Genomic DNA, 21,813 nt, shown 5'->3' with positions numbered 1-21,813 from the left:
AACATTCTTTTCTGGCGACCATACCAGTGAAGTGCAACATACGTTTAAGTGGACAGTCAGAGTTCAAACATATGCAGTCAGGCTGGTATTTCACAGAGGACTGCATTTGGAATGAAAAAGAACATGAGGATAAGGCCATGGGACTTTTTCACCATCTGTGATAATCATTCAGAAAAGGCCTGGCACACAATCCGCAGATTTGGGTTACAATTCCAGGATTAACTTCTAGGATTCAAGTATTACTTTTTTTTTTTTTTTTTTTTTTTTTTTTAATGCCTTATGATTGTTCACAGAGGCGGATGATTTTTGTGTGTGGCATAATTCTCGGAATAAGTTGCCATTCAGTACAAGCCACTACCCAAAAAATATTTGCAAATGACCAGACACAAGGTAGTACTTAGGCTAATTTCCAGTGCAGTACCCCATTATAGGCTGTCCCATTCTTTCAAATCACATTTCCTGAAATGAAAGATTAAAGACTGTAAAACCTGCCTTGGGTATATCCTGCTGCCTGATGCTACTGTCCCTTCACAGATCATGCTTGACTCAACACTGGCTTTTCTGCCTCCAGGCAGGCAGGGTCAGACCCTTGTTTTCAGGACTGTTATTTCCGCTAACACTGAGAGAATCAGTGCCAAACTATTCATAGCAGTTTCCAATGGAGTCCAAAGCCTGCTAGATTTTTTCTTTCTACTCCTTCTCCCTGCTCCTGGAAATGAATGGTATAAAACAAACAAGAAGCAAGACAACAAAAACAAAGAGTACTTATTTAGAAGAACCTTTCTGATGGGTAAATTAGCTCTTAATCCTCTCGGTCATTGATTGTTTTATGCTCAATACATGACACTTCCAGACTAAAATGCTTTAAAATTCTTATGTAAAAAACATTTAATCCTATTCATTTCATGTTCTCAAACATTTCTTTTGACAACGAGCTTCACTGACTAATTATTTGTTACTGAGTCAGCTGGGGCTTGCAACATCATGGTTATTAATCAGATCAGGTGTTTTCATTTACACTGAAATGCAATTGGAAAAAAAAAAAAGTCCATTTCAACCATTCTGATCCCTGTACAGACATGAATGTGGACTGAACAGAAACCTCTGCAGAGCTAAACATTTCTGGCCTCTATGGAAATGTCAGAAAACCCAAGACAAAGTCCTGCTGATGACTTCTCTGGTTTGGCTTTAAAGGTCGGAAATAAAATAATTCCAGCCCTGAGACCACAGAATCCAATGGTAGTCAAGATACATCTAAAGGAAAAGTATTTGGGGAGCATCCTCTTTTTCATTTGTTTACCATTGTTAAAGAAATCTCAACTTTCAAAATTTTGCAGTTGACTAATTTTGATGTTACAAAGAGGTTTATTTTGTTCAAAGCCACGGGCTCTAGTTAGGATAGAAATTTATTCATTGAAAGTTAGGATAGAAAGTTAGGCATCAGAAAGTTTCAGAGAGAGAAGTCTTTTGTGAGAGGTTTTGATTTAAACTTGAGTTTGAGGCATAGGCAATCTTGGACATTTGACAGTTGTATTAACATCAGGTGTCTGCTGATCATTAACATCACTGACTGCTGTCCCTTGTTCTACTCCAGCCAGGCTGGCACGTCACCTGTTCACAGAACTGTGCCACAGCCCCTTCCATGCTCTGTGATCACATCTATCAACTAGTGTGTGTGACAATAAGCTGTGTGTGACATATTGAGTCCTGGAGCAGGAGAAAAGCTGCCATAGAATCACAGAATGGCTCAGGCTGGAAGGTATCCCAAAAATCTAGTTCCAACCCCCTTGCCATAGGCAGAGATGTCACCCACTAGATCAGGTTGCTCAGGGCCTCATCCAACCTGGTCTTGAATGCCTTCAGGGTTGGGGCATCCACAGCTTCTCTGGGTAACCTGTTCCAGTGCCTCACCTCCCACTGAGTGAAAAATTCCCTCTTAATCTCTAATCTAAATTTCCTTTCTTTTAGTTTAAAACCATTCCCCTTTATCCTGTCGTTATCTCTTTGAGCAGAGTCATTCTCCATCTCTTTTATAAGTCCCCTTTAAGTACTGAAAAGCCACAATGAGGTCACCTTGGAGACTTCTCTTCTCCAAACTGAACAGCCCCAGCTTTCTCAGCCTGTCTTCATAGGAAGGATACTACAGCCCCTTGATCATCTTTGTGGCCCCTCTCTGGACTCATTCAAACAACTCCACATCCTTCTTGTGCTGGGTGAGCCAGAACTGGATGCAGTACTCCAAGTGGGACCTCACAAGGGCAGAGCAGAAAGGGACAATTCCCTCCCTCCACCTGCTGGCCATTCTTTTGAAGCAGCCCAGAATGCACTTGGCCTTCTGGGCTGCAAGCGAGCACTGCCACCTCATGTTGAGCTTTTCAACTGCCAGAACCCCTGAGCCTTTCTCTGCAGGGCCATACTTTGCTACTCAACAAGGCCTGCATGCTCACAGGAGCAGCATCCCTCTTTTTGACTTGCCAGTAGCATGGCCCTCCATTGAGATGTTGCTGCGTTATGTGTGGAAGAGGTGGACAGGAGAGATCTGCTTTGGACAATCCAGACAAGAACCCAACTGTTTATTTTTATTACCCTGATCCAGACACACGATGGGAAGCAGGTCTATACGAGTATTATCAATAGGTATAGAAATAGACAAGTAGGTGCAAAGGTACAGATGAACGTTGCATATCCTACATTTGATGAGATAACTATGTTCTTTTAGCTTGGGTAAAACTTACAAAGCAAAGTAAGGATAGCAGACATGGCTACCCAGCAATGAAAACTTGTTTAGGGTGAAGATATTAAGGTGATATTTTAGCCTACTTTTATGCGGGAAGGGAGTCTTTAAAAGACACACAATTAACTGAACTCTGCCTTGGTTCAGAGCAATTAAAAATCTGAAGTTGTTAAGAGCTCTCTGTAGAATAGTGACAAAAACGTAATGACATCTCTTCAGAGTCCAGGCACTAATAACGATGCCTTTATTTTCGTTATGCTTCTCAGGAGTGAGAGATTAAGAGAACAATTTTCCTGCCACAAGCAGACCTAAGAATTAGAGAGTACAATATTGCATTTTTATACTGCACAAAAAAACTTTTAAAATAGTTCTCTAGAGACATAGTGTTAGAGAGATGGATTGTCCACTATAAGGAGTATAGGCTTACATGTCATAACATGAGTATTTATTCTAGCATATTCATACCAGTCACACACGTGGCTGGATGCACAAATCCTTCAAGGAGAGATATTCCACACACTAGTAGTTCTACAGAGCTGTATTTACATGGTGACAAAAGACGTTGAAGTCACAAAATGTTATTACCATTGAGTGGCACCCACCACTGCATTTGGACTAATAAATAAAGCAGTCTGTGGTCTTGGAAGTAGTTTTTACCCATACAGCTAAATACTTTTTAAATAGAGGTGACTATTTTTTCTTATTGGGAATAGCTGGAATGGTGCTGGGGCACTGGCTTAGAGAGTGTTACTCGGCAAGAACCCAAGTGGATGTCGGAAAGCACACAAGCAATTAGTGAACAACTGAAGGATAGTGCTTGAGCCCCTGTCCTGGCACTTAGTGATGTAGATGCAGTCTGTGCACTTAGTGGTGTAGGTGCAGCCTGAAGCTTTCTTTTCTTTGTCAAATAAAGTTGCTCTTGGACTGGGAATACTGGGGGTAAGCAGGCTGTGGGAAAGAAGAGGACTACAGAGATAAGAAAGACCATATGCTGGAGATAAATATTCACATGATCATATTATGCTAAAGACCTCCCAATGACTGTCCAAAAAAGTCTGAGTCCTTCACTGAGTTCTTGGACCTCTACTGAGATCAGATAATCTAGGGGGTGAGGAAGGTGAGCGAGAGAAAAAGAAATGAAATTTCCATCCAGCTCTCTGCTCATTTCTTGCCTGAAGGAATTATACTAAAAGTATCAAGTACTACAATACTTTGTACTACTATTTTTTGGCATTGATTTATTGAAAGGTTCATATTTTTTTTGCCTACCACTAACTTGTACACAGATGGTGGCTTGATGAATGGGCATCAGTTATTTATATGTATCAGGTAAGCAAAAATAAACATGAAACAGATCCCTTCAAAGAAAAAAAGTTTGCAGTTTTGCAGTATTACAGTTCCACAAAATAAAAAAAGTCTCCTGTGTTTGCCAGACCTAGAAGCAAACTAGTTGAGAATCATCAAATATGTTTACATAGGAAATAAGTTTGTGAAAGGCGGGGATACTTTTAGTTCAATTATTGAGCTCTCTCTAGAAAGAATAGATTAAAGTGACATTTTAGTTTAATTTTTTATTTCCCATGAAGGCTTTCTCCTAACAATCATTTTTTGATGAAATGTCCATTTTAATTTTAAAGAGGTCTTGACAGAAGATTTACCCACCTATTTCTGAAGAAGGAAGATTAATTTTTTAATATTATGATTATTTTGGTTTATTATTATAGAGTTGTATTAATATAACCTGGTTTTAGAAAACATACAAGACATGGTAGAAAGATGTAAATGAGGAGCCATTTCCTTCATATTGGTATTAAAATATGCAAAATGAACTCATTATTTTGAAGCTGCAAAACTATCAGATATGTGTGGAACAGTGAAGCAAGTGGGGCTGTTAGGGTAAAATGCTGCAGAAGCTGCTAAACGGAGGCAGCTTGTGCTGCCATTCAGAAGCACACCAGCTGCAGATCTGCCGAGCTGCTGACACTGTTACAGCAGCATCATTGCTCTCTGCAGCTTTTATCAAGAGCAGAACATGTGCACTTTGGACCAGCAGAAGGAGCTCCTCTGACAGCACCCTGGGGGGCTGTAGTTTCATACTTTGCTTTTCCCTCAGTACACAAGGATAATACTTTCTTTTGCTTCTTGCAGGAAAAAATACTCCTTCAAACAGACTTACCATGATGTTTCTTTACAATAGTCTCTTCCATTTCTGTTTCATCCTACTCTTGAAATTGCAATAGGAATGAGAATTTTGGAAATTTATGGTAGATAATTCAGGTATCCAGTTTCTAATGCTCCTCTTTGTGTGTTTATTATTGTTCTGTCCCTCTCTGTGATAACAGATGTATTCCCTACAGACTAGATGTCTCACTACAGACAGCACCTCAGTGAGTCCCCCTTTGATGCTTGCCTTTATAGTCCATCTTCAAGGCAATCAGAATAGAGAAACACATGTGTGCAAGTACAGAATGTAGTCCACATATTGTAATTTTCAGAAGACAGCTGTTTCCTAGCAGGAAAAGAAAAAAAAAATATATAAGTGTAGTGGAGAGTTAGATTAGGGATTTGTAGTGGTTCAAATTCCTAGACTTTTTCCTCTTTGAAAAGTAGGAAGGTAACAAAGGACTTAGTATATACAATTATATACATATATATGTACATATATACACAGACATATGTAAGGAAAGGTCTGTATATATTTTAAAATATTTGCTTAGAAAATTTTATCTGTTTCTGTTGAGTTCTGGAGATACCTCATCCCTATATCATAACAAGATCCAATACAATGTTATCACCTAATTTGTATAATTAATATTTTTTGCATGTACCTAGGAGCACTGGAAAAAAGCTCTTATATTAAAATGACTAACTCTGCTGAAGCCATGTTGAAAGATTTCAAGCTGTGATATTTTCTTTATCTCTTATGTCATTTAAAATGTCTTAAAAAATATGTACATCTTACTAGAAAAAATGTACTGGAGTTTTGGCTTCTGTTAACTCAATGGCAAGGTAGGCATTCTGTTTTCTCCTTTCAATTTTCAAGTTCACACTTATTGCCCACTCTTTTTTTCTGCCACCTCCTTGTATTTATTTTCTGCTGTACTTCCTGACATGACTTGTGCTTACACTAATTGGACATCTAAATCACGGTGAGAAATTTACATGCTGTATTCTCTAGCTTTAAAAAATGCTAAACTAGATGAAATGACAAAAGATGTCCAGTCAAGGAAGAAAATGTGATGTTTTGATAACGGGACATATAAACCTTGTTATGATCTGTTAATATTGTGACCATTTGGATAGAACAGATTAATGGTATTTGGATAAAACATAGCTCAGAAATAATGTCTTTCTTTTATAAATTCTACAGAAAAAAAATAATAAATAATAATCTAAAGTAAAGGTGACAACTCCCTTCGAACCATGTTTGTTGCCCTTATAAGGGTGATATTTCTGTTGCCCTCAGTAAGGGATGTTTTTACATTCTGTAGCGCACTTTCAACTTTTTATAAAACATCTGATAACACTCAGTGATTTATTATAATTGCTTTTATTTAAAATGAAGCCTCATTTCCTAGATGCATGTGATTAAACTGGAGAAACAGAATAAAATAAACTCACTCAACATATCAGTAACCGACAAAACAGATTTAGTAGCTGGGGAGAATAGCTTGCAAACATTTTTGAATTATTCTCCAAAAGTAAAGCTCAATGTTGAAAGACAATCTTTTAAAATAGATTTTAGCAATATCATGATTTTTGAGGCCTCACTAGATATTCTGTCTGACCTCACTGAATCCAGGTAAATCTTATGTCAGAAGGCTATTCAAAAGGTTGTGGATGTGAAAGGCTTGACATGGTGTTGTGGGCAAAAGAGGAGACCATGAAGCCTCTTCCTCAATTCTGGCACTGGAGGATACTTCACCAGTTCACATCCCAGAGAGCAACTGGGCAGGGAAGGTGGAGCTGACCATTGGGAGTGATCCCATGAAAGAAAAAGCTGCAAAGCACTGGGGCCATAGAGATACTGAACAACAGTTCTTGAGCATTTGCATCAGTCCAGCTTGATACCTGTGGCTTAGTTGTTAAATCTTTTGGAGATGACTCAGGCAAATCTAAGTTCCCTTGTGGTTTTCTGTTGACAGATATGCAGTTTTAAATAAATAAATTGATAACAGCATCTGACATCATCAGCTTGTTGATGGAAGTTTTATCTTTTGGCACAAGTATTATCTTTAACCACTATATAATCTGGCTGAAAAAAAGAAAAAAAAAGAAAAAAAAAGAAAAAAAAGAAAAAAGAAAGTATAACACTGTGTAAAATAAGATGAAAAGAAGAATAACAGAATACAATGGACATTAGCAGGGAATGACAGTCATTGCATTTAAGATACTTTATTAAGAATCAGGACATCCAAGTCCAGTTTCCCCTTTTACCTAATTATTTATCAGCTTATTGGGGAAGTGACTAAGTCTATCTGTGCCTCAGCACCATATCTTAAAATATTTCCTTTCTTCATCTCATCAAATTAGATTCGAAATGCTCAGGTTAGGGACTTTCTCTAGCTATCTACAATGATTAACATAAAGAGGTCTCTTGTACTGAGTGCACTGGCTACATCTGCACTAGTAAATTAAATATTGACATCATACCTTCAATAATATGAGCCTCTAATAGTGGTCATCTATACCTTTAAATAATGTTTTTATATGATACATTCAAATGGCACATAATTTATATAAAAGGAGAAACATTGTCATGTATATAAAATACTCAAAATACATATTATACACATGTAACAAATTGTATATTAAATTAAGAATATAAAACAATAAATTTTACATATAGTATCATTTTTCTGTCCCAAGATACATGGCTATATGTTTAGTCATAATGTATTTAACTTCACAAGATGTTGCTGGTTCATCTCACTTCATAATATAAGCCAGGGTAATTAGCTGCACATTATAAATGCTTTATGTATTATTATCATTTATGTTGTTTGACTAGTACCATATTTTACCTTCTAACATTTATTAATCTAGTGAAAAAGACCTCCTGTCAATAAGATAGTACTGGACATAAAAGAAAAATGGTTCTCCTTTTAGTTAAATAAGACCCTGTGTTACAAAAAAACCATGAATTCTCTCTCTGATGTAAATAAACCCACAGCAGTTTCAAGGAAGTTATTGCATGAACTCCATACTGAATTTTGTGCAGCCATTTGGGGAAAGAACTGAAGTGATTTTCTGCACTGTAAAAGCAACTTCTGTCACTTATAGCTACTCCTGGAAAAGACTGCATGGTGGTATGGATTTGATTAGCTCATCTTTTTTCTTTTGACTCAGAGACAGGGAAAATGAATGACTAATCACTTCAGGTTGCTGTTTTTACACTGAGGCTATTAAAGAACCAATTAAAAAAGTCAGACAGAAAGCTATATAAATGTGATTATGTTACAATGCTAATACAAGGAAATGTGTAAAGATAATTATTCTGCAGTACAGATAATTCCAACAAAGACTAATCAGAAGACATATCAAACACCCAGGAATCACAATTCTGCCTGAATAATTTTTAACTGGGATTTTAAAAACTTCACATACATTGTGACATTTTAAACAATAATTAGCTGTGACTCTTTCCTTCTTTGCCTTGTATGACATTGCCCTGCAGTTCACAGAAGCTCAGTTTGCACTGTGTTCTGGCATTAGTCACATCTGGGGTGTAATTCAAAACAGTTTGGAATTTCTCTATGTTCCCCTGGCTGGTAATAGCTTCCTAGGGACTACCCAACTGTGGATTATAACAGCACTGCACACACAATAGTGTGTTGGCTAGAGGGGAATGCACCTCTGCATCAGGAGATGCTGAATTAGACTCCAAGGCTAGGAATAACAATGACCTTCCAGAAACCCAGGTATAGAAGGGAATACAACAAACAGTAAGTTGAAGTAGTGCCATGCCACCCTTTCTGTCTGATTTCTAGAAATGGGCAGAAAACAGGAACAAACTCATTTATATTGTTATCTTCAAATATATTCACCTTTCTAATGTTCATTTTGAAATGCTGAAGAGCTTGCCGTGTATGCAACTCTTCTTGACCCACTGCAATGCATTTACTTCTTCCCTTCCTTGTCACCACTCTTTTGTCTGAGTCCTCTCTGCAGTGGTGCTCAGAATAGAGCCTGCTTCTCTCTGCCAGTAACTCGCATTTTATCTCAAAACATGACTCAGTATCGTGCTCTCCTTCTCTTTTTCATTATTTATACCATGTGCCCTACACAAAGTCATATTATTCAGCTCTGAAAACCCTGATGCAATTCAATTCACATCAAAGCAGCCTGTTTGTCAGCTGCTCCATCACCTAAAAACCTCCATATTTACTGTCCGACCTCCCTGAGCAGATCTGCTACTTCCCTGCCTTCTGCCACGTGAAAAAAAAAAAAAGAAGAAAAATCAAAAACACTTCTGCCATACTACTTGCAGGGAATTGACTGATTTGTTACATAAATTTTCTCTTGTCTTCCCTTTTTCACTGCCTGCTGACTTTTTGTCTCTTCAGCATGTTTGTTCCTCAGGGCAGAAACACTGCTCAGAAAGCATTTAGCATGCACGGAGTGATGCTTAAGTAATAATTGCCAACTTCACTGTGCACCTAAATGCATAAGGCACCACTGATAGTTTCTGCTTTATTCCAAAATGCATTTTTATACCCGTGCTTTAAACGTTTCAAGAAACAGCATTTTCCCAGCAAATGATGCCCTGTGTGTGAAATAAAACCTTTGAAGAATGGCTTGTTGGGAGCCGTTAATCAAACAATTTAAGGAAAAATTGAAAAGTTTCTCAGCATCTGCCAAGCCTCCATTAACTCAGATGTTGCCACGAGCTCTTTCTTGAGGTGTACAACTTTTTTTTTTTTTTTTTTTTTTTTTTTTTGACGAGCAGAAGGTGTAGTCTGAATGGGCTGTAAAGGTGATCTGAGTTGCAGAATAAAGTACAGTAGCAACATCATAAACTCCTACAAATTGCCGTCTTATATATTAAGGTCACCAAAAAAAGATAAATTCTAAAAATAATTAGGCCTTGATATGACCTGCTTCATGGACTATACCCTTCACTATTTTTTTAATCTTAATTAGTATTTAGCATTTATGCAAGTCTCTGTGATTTAAGATGCTGAATGATATATGAATTCAACAGAGTCCTCAGCTGAAGGACAAGTATTTTAGTGAATGTGAGACCTGACCCAAAGGCTATTTCCAGCAGTTTGTCATTTAGTACAGGGAAGGTTAGGTAGGTTACAGTGATATATGATCTTTCATGCTCTGAGCCTAACAGCACAGTTGAACTGCTCCTATGGACTTTCATTAATTGTATACAGGTCTTATACATATATATATAAAATTGCAAATGTTTTAACCTGTGACTGAAAGAGAAGTGAAAACTTAGCCGTTAGGTTTGGTCAGTACACCTAAGCTCCATGATCATGTAAGCCTGAATGCAAATTCTTGCTGAGTTTATTTTGCACTCATCTGTATACCAAAAGGGAGAGTGGGGAAATCTTGGCGAGGGCTCTGGGTGGACTCCTGCCAGCATGCTGCATTAAGCAGTCGTGGTAGCAGAGTAGCAGCCGGGGGGACATAGGTGATAAACAGCACCTGCAAGTGTGCTGCAAATGACACTGGTCTGTGAAAGGGGTGGAGAATAAATTAAAATGGACAAAATATGATGAAAATGGCTAAAAGCCACGAGCAAGAAAGACATATGGGTAAACTTTTCTGCTTACAGGAACAAGTCAGTGGAACAATTCTTCTCTTCTTTTCGTGTATACATAAAAAATAGAGCTGTTAAAATTTCAAACAGTGAGAAATGAACATTTTTTTAAGCAAGCAGTGTTATGAAAAATTCTGCTTTATTCCTCATTGTTGTCATTTTCCCACATCAATATTTTCCACTACAAGACTGATAAAAAAAATAAAAAAGGAAAGAAAATCTGGAATTGACTTACTTTTCTATAGCCAGCTGAACAGACACCATCAAAAACAAATAAACAATTATTTCAAGTGGTAGTTCATAATGTAGATTATAATCACAAATATTTTCATCAGTAATGTCCCCCCCCCCTTTTTTTTATTGAAATCTTTTCAGATGAAAAATAGGTAAAATATTAAGGGCCTGATTCTCCCAGTAGGCTAGTGCAGCTCAAGTTGCCTTGCATAAAACTAAGCTGAATGGAGAGCTAAGAGTCTGCTGTGTACTCATGTCATCGTGGGTGTTAGTATAGCAAGTTTCCCAATGGTGACATACCCTTAAAAGCATCTTAGAATATCTAATTGTAAGTCAAATAGACATTCAGGTACATATGGAGAAGAGTGAGGGGGAAATGAAGCAATGTTCTGCTAACCTTTGTTTCAAGGTCATTTTAGGGTCCCCCTGGTAATAGCTGAAAGAAGTGTGCAGTTTTTGTAAAAAACAAACTAAATCCCCAAGACAGAAAACTTCTAAGAGCTAGAAATTTTGAAAACCAACAGCTGTTTTACAGAAAGCCAAGAGACATATCTTTCTTTTGTCCATGCTTTTTGTTCATTCCAGAGGCAGAAGTCTGGGGGGCATCCACAGAATAGCACTGCTTGTTTCACCCAGATAAGCTATGGTAGTGAGAGCAGGATTCAGATATGACATTGAAGAATATACCCCAGTTTACAACCTCTTCCCATTCCATGACACTAATTTGATAATGGAATAATGGTTAGAATTCCCTTAGTCTTGAATAACCATTTCCCATAATGATTTTCCAAAAGTGAATAAAATAAGATGTACTTGCTTCTTAATATTGTCAGGCTGATAATCACTAGATGCTTTTGACCTTGCTGCATGCAGCCTCTCCTTTGCACTAGGACTTTAAGAATTCATTTCTTAGAATTCATTTCTAAGAATTCATTGCCAAGTATGGGATGAATCAAGTGCATTATTACAAGCAACTTAACATCTTCAGCTTTGGAAAGCAACTATTCCACAGTGCTTTCCACCCCCTCACAACAGACATCTGCATTTCTTCTATATATAGACCAAATAAAATCTTTTGAAGGAAGGAAGAGCCCCAGCATGGTAAGCAGCTGCAGAAAATCATGCTGGGAAGCTCCCCTTTTCATGAGTGATTCCTCCTTACATCTGCAGAGTTGTTGATTTACTGCACCTTTTGGGGGGCAGTGGAGACCACAGTGGTGCTGACCACACCTCTTGTTTTCAAAGAAGTTGGGCAGCAGCGGTCTTTCACTCACTTGTATCAAGGTAAAGAGGTAAAGTTTTGCCTTTTTTTTTTTTTTAACCTTAGATTTAAAGTACACGAGACAGCAATATTTCTAGATTCCTCATCTATTACATTATTGTTAACTGAGGTAAATGATGTCCTACTTATACAGCATAAGACTTTCCATGAAAAACAAACAAACCCACGTGCAATTCCCTGTATACCCAACCAGACTCTTAGATGTGAAAAACCACAGGGCAGAAACACCTTTAACTGTGGTTACTTGCACTATTTCAGGCAAGGTACCATTCAGCATGGTCACAGCCACTCTGCATTGCTTGGTGCTGCAGGGATGTGCAAGAGCCCCCTTCTGCACTGCATACACACATTTTATGTGAAAATTAAAAGGTCTTATCATGTGACCTTATCATTGTAAGGAAGTTTTAAAAATTAACACTTGCTTAACAAAGCACTCCTTTAATGGTAATACAATGCAGTATCTCAGAGTGTGGACATACACTTTTGAAGCCTTTGGAAATTAAAATCTGCTTCAGCCTTCCACATTGCTTTAACATTTAAGAATCTTCTGAATTTCCTCTACCAATTGCTGACATTTTACTATTTGTATGAAATACTTGTTATTTTTAACCTAAATCTTCAAAACAACTACCCTGAGAAAATTCTAGCAGACAGAAATACATCTTGAAATTAGAAAGGCCTTAAGGAAATAATAAATGTACAAGGTCTTAAATAGCGTATGAAACTTTGTTTAAAATTGCCATTTACAAATGAGTGATAAGACAGACCATTTGGGGGTTTAAACTACTAAATTTTTTTTGAAATTTCAAATACTGTAGAATATGCACACCTAAAACTTCTCCCAACCCCATCACTGGTCTGACAATGAAGTTATGATTACAAAGGCATTTCCTGCTTTCTAAGACAGCTGCTTTCCAGGTTGCTAGCCCTGAGGGACTCATTCCTTCTCCAAAGAGTTGGACACCTTGTCTAGAGGTAATTATCCTGTAGGTCCAAGCACATGAACATGACCCTCCTATTTAGGCATCTGTCCTGTTCTATGGAGCAAGAAAGGATTTAATAAAGGTGAGGTCAATTTGGCTGATCTTAGTAAAAAATAATCTTGATATTTCTTAGCACTAGATTGTGCATTTAGTGATTTCAAACTTTCCAAGATTTTGAAGACATAGGCTTGAATTTTCCATGTGTGGTGGCTTTTTCAGGCTGCATTTTGGGCATGGAAAATTCATAGTCAATAATTCATCTGTTTCAGAAAATAAGAAGAGAACCAATGTTGAAGAATGAAAAACTGGAAAGAAAGGAAGAAAGGAAGAAAGGAAGAAAGAAAGGAAGAAAGAAAGGAAGGAAGGAAGGAAGGAAGGAAGGAAGGAAGGAAGGAAGGAAGGAAGGAAGGAAGGAAGGAAGGAAGGAAGGAAGAAAGAAAGAAAGAAAGAAAGAAAGAAAGAAAGAAAGAAAGAAAGAAAGAAAGAAAGAAAGAAGCACAAGGAACTTATGATGGAGAGGACAGAGAAAGGGGCACAATTACGGAAGCCAGAAAGGAGAGTAAAAGAGTGAGTATGAGAGAAATAGGTGTGCACAGATGGAAAGGATAGGACCTGAATTGGGTGCTAGGATGCTCGTAAAATGAAAATTGATTGTGTTACCATTTTCAGGGTGTAGTATATGACTAGGAGTTATTTCATGCAATCTGCTATCAAATTTGTGCACTTGAAGCTGCAAAAGGGCAGGGAATAAAGCAGTATGGTCTCATTGTTGACTCTTCCTGATACATTCAAAAGAACATTAAAGTATTGCTTCTTTTGCTAGTAGAACATGTCTTTGTTCTAAATCTATGCAATTTATCAAGTTTATTGAAGTGGGAATGATTACTTACTTCTCGAAAGTGAAAATCATTAGAGGTTTGCAAACCACTCAGTAGGTTTCAGAATGATTTCAGATATCCTGGGGAGAACTCCAGATACGTAGACCACACCAACCTCTGAACCATGAATTGATTTTCTTGTATTAAGGTCTAAAAAATTGGGAAAATGCATGGAAGCATTTAAATTTTCTGTTTAAAATTGTGTTAAATTGTTAAAGATAAATACTTTTCTCTTCAACACAATATAGGAAGCTGAGTTCCTTCCCTCATTACAGAGGGAAATCCTCTTCTTTTGCTCCAACACATTCTATTCGCATTGGAGTACTTGCCTGACTTCATGTCTTAGCAAAATCATTTTCCTCACTATGCACTGTCAGAGACAGAAAATAATCTTAAGATTTACTTCCAAGGAAAAGCATTCTAAAAGAGTAAAGGTTATCTGAAGGGATATCTGAAAGGTTTGCTGTTAAAGGATCTGTAAAAACACCTGTGAAAGCAGAGTAATTAAGTGTTTTCTGTTAATTATGTTGTTAATATGTTCTGTTGTATTAGGCAGCACCCATACATACCTGTCATTAGAAGAAAATGTTGTCCCTTCACCATTAATAGTTTCTAACTTAGTCATCTTACAACTATAAATTTGTTCTTGCGTAACATTCAGTGACAGATATTTCAAGACATATCTCTTTTCTATGGCAATTACCAACAACATGGCTACACTCTCAGGTTGATAGAACTGGTTACATGATTGACTATTTCATTAGCAACAGAGAATGTGCTCTAGAAATCACTCTCTAAAGGGTAAGTAAGTCTTGCTGTATGAGTGCTCACTGAAGTCCGAGATTGCGTTCCTCCTTTCTCCTCCTTTGCCCCAGCTGCTATCACTGAGCACGCTGCCACACAGTGTGGGATGTCCCTTTGGGCAGCCTGGGACAGCTGTTCTGGCCGTGTCCCTTCCCAGCTCCTGGGGCACCCCTACCTCCTCGCTGGCCAGGCAGCACCAGGAGCAGGAGAGGCCTTGTCTCTGAGTGAGCACTGCTCTGCAGCAACAGAAACATCCCTCTGTTATCAGCACAATTTTCATCACAAATCCAAAATACATCATCATACAAGCCTCTATGAAGAAAACTAACTCTATCCAAGCCAAAACCATGACAATTACCAGAGAGGAATCAACATCTGCAGCATCACGAAACCCCCACTTAAGTCAGTGGGAGGTAGGGAAGGTATAAATTAGCTCAACTAAAAATGTCTTAAGAGGTAATCATAAAGAAGTCACATAGCATACAAGGCATTCGAAGGCATTTCAAGTGGATAAGTAAGACTGTTGTTTTAGGTGCAAGTTGAAGACTCACCAAAAAGTCTTATTCGGGTGAGAGAGAAGTATGGGATGAAATGGAGCCATAGGAAAAGCCATAAACATGCAGTAAAAGCATGGTCTTGACTAAAGAGGCAACCATGTTTGCCAGGGCTTGCAGTGGGAGCAGTGACCCTGAGGGAAACTGGAAGCCAGGACGGGAGCTCAGGAAGAAAATGGCAGAGCAAGCTATTGCATGTGAAACATCCTCTCTAGTTAAAAAAAAAAAACAAGGGTTAGACTGGATGAACTGCATTTCAGTAAGCTACTTTTGAGCCATGCTATGTCATTCATTGTAATCTTTTAAATGTACCTAAGTAATGTAAACTGACAGACTTCTCCTAGTACCTAATCTCTGCTACCTGAAAGGAGTAAGCTTGTATTTCAGCTTTTTTTCTTCTTGGGAAGGTCTTCTCTACCTGATTGCTTATTTTCATAAACAATAGCTATTGCAGAGAATTCTATCTTCTGCCAGGTTTGGTCAAAGGATTCAAGTTAATTGCCTTCTAGACAACTATGGGAAGCATGTGCAAGTAAAACACATTTTCCTTGGGGAAAAAAAAAAAAAAAAAAAGTGAAAAATTTCATTGATTTCATTAACTAATTCACATAGCCTGACACGCATGGTATCGTTTTTTGTTCAGGAGACATACTCATATATATATCATTTTTTATACTCCTAAATTTCACATGCATACATAAACTAAAAAAAGAAAAGCCTCACAACTTTTTGAGGTTAGTCCATCCTTGGGAAAGAGATGTTTTCTCATCTGCTGGCAAAGCATATTTGTCACATTTCAGGCAAGAGCATCTGAGCATGTTTTAGTTATCTATTTATTTTCTTGCCAAAAAGAACAGATGATGTTAATCACAGCAATGATGGAAGAGAGCATCCAAAAGGTCCACATGGCTTTTGATTAAAGCTTGTTAGATAGCATTTTAACTTCAAGGGGCTTGTTGTTGTCACAGCTCCCTGTAGGGAGGCACCTAATATATCTGTGCTTTTTCATCGAGTAATGCATGTTGTGTGCTAGATCTACTTCTGCTACTTCACATCTCACTTTTTCTATTTAAAACCCTTGGTGATTTCATATTCATATCTAAAGCTTTATCCAGTGTTTTAAAATATATTAGAAAGCCCCAAAACTGAGTTTTCCTACTGTTTATTCCACAACTCCTTAACTCAGGAGATTCAGCTCCATAATTTGTCCTGCATCATGGAGACGTCCTTCACAGGCAGCAAGATTCAGCCTCACCTGACCTTCCTTGGCTACTATTTCTTGTACTGACATGCCATTTTCCTTTATATACCTATATTACTGTTTGAGCTACCATGGGGTTTGTATTAAGAACTACTTAGGTAGTTCTATAGATGCAGAAAAATTCTTTTGCCTACACTACAGGCTGTGCATGTACCTTTTAGGAAAATATCACAGAATCACAGAATTGAAGGGGTTGGAAGGGACCTCGAAAGATCATCAGGTCCAACCCCCCTGCCAAAGCAGCTTCCTTAGAGCAGGATGCCCAGGTAGGTGTCCAGATGGGCCTTAAATATCTCCAGAGAAGGAGACTCCACAACCTCCCTGGGCAGCCTGTTCCAGTGCTCTGTCACCCTCACCATGAAGAAATTCTTTCTCATGTTTGTGCGGAACTTCCTGTGCTCTATCTAGTGACCATTACTCCTTGTCCTGTCACTGCAAACCACTGAAGAGGTTGGCCAAATCCACCTGTCTCTCACACCTCAGGTATTTATAAACATTGATGAGATCCCCTCTCAGTCTTCTTTTCTCAAGGCTGAACAGACCCAGGTCTCTCAGCCTTTCCTCATAAGGAAGATGCTCCAGGTCCCGTATCATCTTTGTGGCCGTCCACTGGACTCTTCCCAGGAGATTCCTGTCTTTCTTGTACCGGGGAGCCCAGAACTGGACACAGTACTCCAGGTGAGGCCTGACCAGGTCAGAGTAGAGGGGGAGGATCACCTCCCTTGACCTGCTGGCCACGCTCCTTTTAATGCATGCCAGGATCCCTCTTGGCTATGAGGGCACAGTGCTGGCTCATGGTCAACCTGTTATCCACCAGGACCCCCAGGTCCTTCTCGTCAGAGCTCTTCTCCAGCAGGTCGTTCCCCAGCCTGTACTGATACTTCGGGCTGTTCCTTCCCAGGTGCAGGACTTTACACTTGCTCTTGTTAAACCTCATTTGGTTTCTTCCTGCCCATCTCTCCAGCCTGTCTGGTCTCACTGAATGGCAGCACAGCCTTCTGGCGTGTCAGCCACTCCTCCCAGCTTTGTGTCATCAGTGTACTTGCTGAGGGCAGACACTATATCCTCATAAAGGTGGTTGATGAAGATGTTGAACAAAACTGGACCCAGCACTGACCCCTGGGGAACACCGCCAGTCGCAGGCCTCCAGCCGGACTCTGCGTCACCAATCACCACCCTCTGAACTCAGCCAGTCATCCAGTTCTCAACCCACCTTGCCATCCACTCATCTATCCCACACTTTATCAGCTTTGCTAGCAGGATGTCATGGGAGACAGTATCAAAAGCCTTGCTAAAGTCAAGGTAGATGACATCCACTGCTTTCCCCTCATCTACCCAGCTGGTGATGCCATCATAGAAGGCAACAAGGTTGGTTGAGCACAACTTCCCCTTGGTGAATCCATGCTGATTCCTCCTCATAACTTTCTTCTCTTCCAATTGCTTGGAGATGGCATCCAGAACAAGCTATTCCAACAGATACACACGGATGGGCTGCCCAGGGAAGCAGTGGGGTTACCATCCCTGAAGGTCTTTAAAAGACGTTTAGATGTAGAGCTTAGGGATATGGTTTAGTGGAGGACTTGTCAGTGTTAGGTCAGAGGTTGGACTCGATGATCCTGAGGTTTCTTCCAACCAGACAATTCTGTGATTCTGTGATAAACACAATATACTTGTGTAATCCAAGTTTTGATTTGAAACTAATACTGTTGTATGCCAATGCATATGAGCAGTTGTAGATCTGTTACAGGAGAGGCATTTGTTTAAACAGGAAAGGAGACAAGAGAGGTAGTATCAGGAAAAAGGAAGGATTGAAGAGGTGGAATTCACACAGGGCCTCTTTTAAGAGAATGCATTTCCACAAACAAGTGTGGCGGCACACTCTAAAACTTCAGCACAAGGGCTACATCAAAATTCTTGTTCTTTCTAGTGAAGAGATTTAATCACTAATGCGCTATAATCGTGTATTTGACTGTACTTAGTACATATGACAACTGCAAAGAATAGGCATAGAATATAATTAAACAGTCTGTTTTCCCCTGGATAACATATACATGTAGCTTGAGTATTCTTCCTAGCTCCAATACCAGGATGTCCATGGTGTCTCTGCAATAGCACCAGTACTTTGGCATCAATTAAAACATCTCAGAAACTAGAGTTTTTCTGTAAGAAAGGTTTTGTGATGGAGAAAGATGGGTAGGGTCACACATATTTCATATGATGTCATATGTAATCTAGTGATACACAGTGAGCATATGCAATAATAAGTGTGATAATCATTCTTCCAAGCTCACTTCTGAGTTTCTTTGATATGCAGAACTTTGTTGGATATTCTGACCTAAAAGGAACAAACACTGACCTTTTTCTACCTGACTCAACAGGTTCCAGTGACTGTATCTGGTGTAACATTAAGTACTAAGCATAATGGAACTAAAAAATATAGTAATTACAGAATAATGGGCAACATGTAAAAGCCTGCAGATTATTGGTGTGTGAATATGATAACTATGTGGGTGACTTTTAATAAGTTCTGCCAATTACACTGGTTGTAATACATATTTGTGTGAACTGCCATGTGTGAATATTTGTTTTACAATAGGTGATTATTTCATAAAGAAAACAATTTCATAGGACAGACATATTGTGTGTTTCAAGGCAGATATTTCTGGTGACAAGGTGTCCATGTAATTCTTATAAATTCATAATTCCCACAACAAATATATCTATCATTGAAATAAAATATAATAAAATAAAATAAATAAAATAAAATAAAATAAATAAAATAAATAACACTGCTTTTTTGTTAAGAACACAAACTTTGCTTTTTAACACTCAAACTGTTTCTGCATAAGCTTTGATAGTGTTACTGTCACACAAAACAAGAGACAAAAATAAATGAGCATTGTTCAAAGGTATAGCATGACTAAAGAAAAAGTGCATTATTTAATTGGATAATGATAGTTTCGAGTCTTAAGTTGACGTTAAAGTCTTTGTGAAGTAAATGGAAAGATTAATTGCACACTGTATGTACTTCAAGATTGTAAACATTTCAACAGACAATCACGAGTGAAAAACTGACCTGAAACATACTTTTGGCAACATCCTTACTTGTAGCTGTTATGTGAACATATTTTTTTTTTATAGCCTACATAAACAAAAATAGAGGCCAAGGAAACTGTTGAATATGCATTTCATTTTCCAATCAACTGTAGCATGACTTCTAAATAGATTTTCCCTTGAATCCTCTTTTGGCTATGTAATTGGTATACACCTTTGATTCTGCCTGAAAAATCCCAAGTCATTAGTTATGTAATCTTTCTGATTATACATATTGCTAGATTTATGGTAAATTACACTATGGCAGTTTATTTTTCTTTTAGGAAACATTGCATTGATTTGCTAACTGGGAATACAAGAAAAAAAGTCTCTGCTGTAATGTGTTATCTCACATAGACAAAACTGACCTGGAAATTAAGCTGAATAGTGAGATTGAGTACTAATACTGTTGGTATGAGAAAATTTTCATGTTATTCCAAACAAAAACTGATTGAGAAGAATTACAGAAGGAATCTCATGTTACTGAATGACATGAAAATGATATGTCAGACAAAACTTTGTCAAAAACTCAAACTGGTGTGTGTTAGTAGTAACAACCTAAGTATACATGCACACTAAGACATAGTCATGAAAATCAGCTTTCACTCATCAGAAGAAATGAATGCAAATACCCCTACGCAAAATGTCAGCTTAGTGCTCAGGGTAGTTAAAATAATACAGAAATGGTAGAGAAGGACAATAAGGGATGAAACATCATTATGTTACCGTGTGCATTCCTGGCATGCCTACATCCTGAATTCTGCAGATAGTTCTGCTTATGTTACTTCAAAAGAGATAAAGTAGAATTAAACATTCTTCAAAGAAGAACAATAAGGTTGGTCAATGACCTCCCTAGGAGGGGTAATTAAGTAAACTAGAACTTTTCAGATTTAAAAGGAATATTGTTAGAAGGTAGAGAATATGATTTATGTCTATAAAATCACAAATTGCATGGAGATACTAAACATGGACTGATTATCCATTATTTTTCAGCACTAGGAAGAACCAAATAAGATTATCATTAGGAGATTTAAAATAAACAAAAGAAAGTACTTTTTCAAATAAAGCGTAATTGAGTTGTGAAACTCATGGTGAATGTCAAAAATATAAGTGGATTCAAAGGTAGATTGAAAACTTTCAGTGGAAGATCTTTCAAAAGCTATTAAACACAGTGATGTGATTACAACATGCAGCTCACAGTCTCGCAAATGCAAATTGCTGAGAGTAGCAAAGGTACATGTTAAAGTATCATTCTGTATTAAAGTATCATTCTGTATTTGTCTTGTTTCTTAGTCTTCTCCTTAAAAACAATATATTTATTCTTGCCTGAAATGGTACACGAGATTAAATTAATTTTTAAGCAATTCTGTACAGATGTTCTGTATGTAGTACATAACTCAAATTTCATTTAAACCAACAAAGTAATTTCATTGACTAAAGGGAGCTGAATTAAGCTATCTGAGAAAATGAACTTCCCAGTATGATGTTTTTCTAATGATATGGTAACTAGGCTTGTTAGATTGGTTATTGTAAACTCAAGGAAATGTCAAAGTTGTCCAAAACAAAGAGTTCCTGGAATGTAGCTATTGTGGCTGCAAAGCACCCCCTCATACGTTCTGGGTTTCATTTTAAAACCACATCCAAAAATTATAGTTCTATGATTTATCTATTGTTAAATTTAAGAGATTGGTCAGATGACTGCTTTTTCTCTCTTGAGTGGTAGCTGATCTGGTTACCTAACTCTTCATCTGAGTTTATGAATTGCATGGTCAATTGGAGGCTAGTCTGCAGTTTTATGAAATTAAGATATTAATAGATAATTGCCAAACTACAAAATAGAAGTCACCTCCTTTTCCCAAACAATTTGTCTTTATGAGGTAGGCAAACCTTAGAAAGTGCAAATGTAGATCAATACCCTTTTATTTTGTTTTATTCTAGAAAAAAAAAAATAAAATTAGAGAACAAGTCATACGTTTACATACAGAACATGTTCTTAACATAAAAATAAAAATAAAAATAAAAAAAAAGGAAATAAAATCAGATTAGGCCAGAATAATTTTTAAGAGTGTTAACTACTGACATTTCTTTAGTTCTACTATCATGACTGACTCTGTTATGTAAAACAAGCTAAATAGCAAAGAATGTTAACATGAATACACATAACATGAACTGACAAAAATATTTATTTATATGAAACAACAAAAATTTGAAGA

The 21,813-nt window shown here is 37.7% G+C and overlaps 1 protein-coding gene across 5 annotated transcripts in view; it reads right to left on the bottom strand.

Annotated features, from left to right (window-relative positions):
- HS3ST5 (heparan sulfate-glucosamine 3-sulfotransferase 5) overlaps positions 1 to 21,813 on the bottom strand; it is a 196,949-nt gene that overhangs the window by 34,779 nt on the left and 140,357 nt on the right. The window contains exons 1-2 of one of the 5 annotated variants that reach the window (XM_068677670.1): positions 15,244 to 15,773; positions 13,901 to 14,038 (exon numbers count right to left, since the gene is read on the bottom strand). The exons of 3 other annotated variants lie outside the window; for them this stretch is intronic. The gene's annotated coding sequence lies outside the window, so the exon portion shown is untranslated. Of the gene's footprint in view, positions 1 to 13,900; positions 14,039 to 15,243; positions 15,774 to 21,813 lie in introns of those variants that run through there. One more of the 5 variants, XM_068677667.1, reaches the window with a different exon arrangement.

The sequence above is a fragment of the Anas acuta genome, chromosome 3, assembly GCF_963932015.1.
Source record: "Anas acuta chromosome 3, bAnaAcu1.1, whole genome shotgun sequence".
Taxonomy (NCBI): Eukaryota; Metazoa; Chordata; class Aves; order Anseriformes; family Anatidae; genus Anas; species Anas acuta.
This window is presented reverse-complemented; position numbering and strand designations above follow the sequence as displayed.